Here is a 4301-nt window from a genome sequence, read left to right as displayed (position 1 = left end):
AGTTCGAATTCTGATTCACATTCAGATTTCGAAAACGAAACTATGGCTACTAGGACTTTGAAAGAATTTGCCGCTCCTAATCTAAATCAACAACCTTTGTGTATTCAATACCCTACTTTAAATGTTGCTTTTGAGTTAAAGTCTGGACTAATCCATTTGTTGCCTAAGTTTCATGGTCCTGCAGGTGAGGATCCACATAAGCATTTAAAGGAATTTCATGTTGTGTGTTCCAGTATGAAACCTCTAGGAGTTTTAGAGGACCAGATCAAGCTTTGGGCTTTCCCTTTCCCACTGGAAGGCACAGTTAAGGATTGGTTGTATTACCTTCCTACTGGATCTATCAACTCATGGAATGAAATGAAATGGATATTTTTTGGAGAAGTATTTTCCTGCTTCTTGTACTGCCAACATAAGAAAATAGATTTGTGGCATCCGGCAATACAATGGAGAGAGTTTGTATGAGTATTGGGAGCAATTTAAGAAGCTGTGTGCAAGCTGTCCCCATCATCAAATAAGTGAGCAGCTTTTGATTCAGTATTTCTATGAGGGACTTCTACCAATGGACTGCAGTATGATAGATGCTGCTAGTGGAGGAGCTTTGGTTGACAAGACACCAAAAGAGGCAAGGAGGCTGATTGCTAACATAGCAGCAAACTCTCAGCAGTTTGGAATGAGAATGGATCACACACCTAAAAAGGTTAATGAGGTAAGTAAATCTAACCTTGAAAAATAGATTTCTGATTTAACTTCTTTGGTGAGGCAATTGGCTGTAGGGAACATGCAAACAGTTAAGGTATGTGGAATTTGTTCGGGTTCGGGTCATCCTACTGACATGTGTCTTGCATTACAAGAGGATGAATCAATGCAACATGCTAATGCAGTAGGAAATTATGGATAGCCACAATGCAGGTATGATCTCTTTTCTAATACTTATAATCCAGGATGGCGAGATCATCCTAATCTGAGTTATGGGAATCAACCGGTGCAAAATCAATACCAGCAGCAAAGACCACAAGTGAATCAACCACCTTCGCCTCCCTCAAATCAAGGTATGTCACTTGATGAAATTGTTAAGGCTTTGGCTAGCAATACACAACAGTTTCAACAGGAAACCAGAAATAGCATTCAAAACATAGAGAGGCAGATTGGTCAGTTAGCTTCATCTGTGAGTAAGCTTGAAGCTCAAGATTCTGGAAAGCTTCCATCACAAACAGTCATGAATCCCAGAGAAAATGTGAGTGCTATAGTGTTGCGGAGTGAGAAAGAAGTTGATAATCAGATTCCACATGAGTCAATGAAAAGGAAGAAGCAAGGAGCAAAAGAGTCTGAAGTTCTTGAAGTTGAGGTAAAAACTGAACCTAAATTGAATAAGGTTAATAATTCTATTCTTTCTCCATTCCCCTGCAGGTTGGCCAAGACTAAGAAAGAAGAACAAGAGAAAGAAATTTTGGAGACTTTCAGGAAGGTAGAGGTTTATATACCTTTACTTGATGCGATCAAACAAATCCCCATGTATGCTAAATTCCTTAAGGAATTATGCACTACAAAGCGCAAGTTGAGGAATAATGAGAAGATCAGTGTAGGGGAAAATGTATCGGCATTAATTCAGTGAAAATTAACCCCTAAGTGTAAGGATCCAGGTTCGTTTTCTATTCCCTGCAAAATAGGTGATTTTAGATTTGAAGGTGCAATGGCAAATTTAGGAGTATCTATTAATGTTATGTCAAATTCAGTTTTTCAAACTTTGAATTTGGGTCCTTTGAAAGAAACCAGTGTCATTCAGTTAGCTGATTGTTCTAATGCTTACCCATTGAGAGTAGTTGAGGATGTGTTAGTGCAAGTTGGAGAATTGATTTTTTCTGCAAATTTTTACATTCTGGATATGGAGGATAGTGCTCTCACATCAAAGTCAACTTTGATTTTATTTGGAAGACCTTTCCTAAAAACTGCCAAGATAAAAATTGATGTGGATGAGGGTACCTTAACTATGGAGTTTGATAGAGAGACTGTCAAATTTAATATCTTTGATGCCATGAAGTATCTTGCTGATGATCATTCTGTCTTTTCTATTAATATTGTTGATACATTTGTGCAAGATGTTTTTGAGTTATGCATGGAGGATGAGTTGGAAAGAAAATTACAATTGCATGAATTAGAGGAAATTCGACTTAAGGCTTATAAGAACTCTAGGATCTATAAAGAAAAGACAAAGGCATTCCATGACAAACTAAGGAAGCAGTTTGTGGTTAGGCAAAAAGTTTTATTGTATAATTCCATATTGAAGCTGATGCCTGGTAAGTTGTGTTCTCATTAGATTGGACCCTTTGTTGTTACTAATGTGTTTCCTTATGGTGCAGTTGAAATTCAAAGTTTAGCAACTAACAAAGTGTTCAAGGTCAACGGTCATAGACTCAGGCCATTTTATGAGGGGTTTCAAGAGCATTTAATGGAGGAGCTCAAATTGAGTAACCCAATTTATGTGAATTAAGGAGTTTTGCCAGGTCAAGCTAACGACGATAAACAAAAGCGCTTATTGGGAGGCAACCCATGGGTGGCTTGTTAACCACAATCAGATTTATTTTCTTTCCCTTATTTTATTTTATTTTTTAGCATTCTTTTCTTTTCTTTTCTTTTGCATTTGGGCTTTATAGTTGGGACAATGTAAGTTTTAAGTGTGGAAAAGGAGAAATTTGTTGTTGCAATTTTTTTTAATTAAAAAATAACAATAAAAATAAAATAAATAAATAAATAAATATGTTCTCATAAGCTTGATTTATGATTCTATATTAACTCTTGGAGAGAAGTGCTTTGTCCTTGAAATGACTTTTCTATTTTAGGTTGAATTTTTGAGATTTTAGGCAAGGTAATAGTAACTTTAATGATGGATTTTCCCTCTTCTCCATACCATTAAGCAATTTTGTTTTTTTGCATAAATCATTTAGGCTTGATTTAATGGTGAAATGATTAGTTATATGTGTTTTAAACAAATGTTATGCATATTTCAGAACTTTGTTTAATCTATCATAGCACTTTATAATACGTAGATGCATAAATTGGGGGAAATAAAAGGCTAAACTTGAAAATTGTTTCGCTGTTTTATTTAAGCAAAGTAACCAGGGGTCTTCATGAACCCCATGTAGATTCTCAGGCCAAAAGCTAGCTAGGATATGAGCAAGGTGCTTTTCTGAAGGTGACGGTTAAAATAAAATAAAAAAGTAACTGTGACGAAAGAGAAGTACCAATTTCAAAAAAAAAAAAAGCCCATTTCTATCTCCCCTAAGATTTGCAAAGAGCTATAATTGTTGTGCCTTGATAAATTAGCCTTGTATTTTGGTATGTATTGATTTAAAATTTTATGGAACTTTAATTGTGTGAGCTTAATTGATTTCAAGCCTTTTATTTTGTGTTGGAGAATTGTTGATATATTGGTATAGTGTTGATGGAATTTGTTGTGATGGTTATTACCTTACTTGCCTCTTCTTTCAAATTTTTAATTTTTGTTAGAGAATGTTGCGATAGAACGAAGTTAAGTGAACTTCTAAGTGGAGTTGATTGAGAGTTTAAGTCATGCTTGAGGATAAGTGCATAATTTATTAATTTTACTCCCATTACATTTAGTGTTTTTAGTGTATTTTATTAAAGTATAATTATCAATTAGGCATATTTTTAGAGATTTATTGGAATAATTGTGTTAAATGGAGAAATTTTCACAATTTGCATTAATTAGACCTTTGTTATATTTTTCAGGTGTTTCTAGAGTTGTGGGTCTCTAAATTTAATGCTATTTAATTCATTGAAAAGCTAAGATAGAGCACTATAAATGACAAAGGGACCAAAGTCCAAATCAGTCTCCAAGGTTGATAAAATGAGCTATGGATCTATTTCAAAAGCCCATACTTGATTTATCACGACCAGTCTTGGGATTTATTTTATATCTGGAGCTCCGGAGGTCCAAATGAAGTAAACCCAGGCCTAATTGAACCTTAAGAGCCACCTTTACAATTGTTTTGAGGGGCTAGAAGCGAGATAAGGCCATTTTAATTGTCAAAAATGGCAATGAAGTCAAAATTATGGGTTGGACCATCTGTCAGAACTAGTTTCAGTTTTTAGCTCATAACTTGGGCTGTAGACCTCGGATTTGGACAAATGAGTACCCGTTGGAAAGCTAAGAAATAGGGCTATAACTTTCCTGAGGAAGGCAGAGATAGATTCGAAAGGGAAGTGGCTGGAAAACTGCCGTGATTACAAAGCAAAAAATCTGTCTTTTGAATTTCAAAACTTTTCCAAGTTTGGCTCTTATT

General features: G+C 35.2%; 1 non-coding gene across 1 annotated transcript; it reads right to left on the bottom strand.

Moving 5' to 3' along the window:
- Positions 1 to 406: 406 nt before the first annotated feature.
- Positions 407 to 513, bottom strand: LOC131179687 (small nucleolar RNA R71). Its single transcript, XR_009148574.1, has one exon. It is a non-coding gene; the product is annotated as a small nucleolar RNA R71 (small nucleolar RNA).
- Between the last annotated feature and the right edge of the window lie 3788 nt (positions 514 to 4301).

The sequence above is a fragment of the Hevea brasiliensis genome, chromosome 4, assembly GCF_030052815.1.
Source record: "Hevea brasiliensis isolate MT/VB/25A 57/8 chromosome 4, ASM3005281v1, whole genome shotgun sequence".
Taxonomy (NCBI): domain Eukaryota; kingdom Viridiplantae; phylum Streptophyta; class Magnoliopsida; order Malpighiales; family Euphorbiaceae; genus Hevea; species Hevea brasiliensis.
The sequence above is the reverse complement of the archived record's forward strand: the minus strand, read 5'-3'. Positions and strand labels throughout refer to the sequence as shown.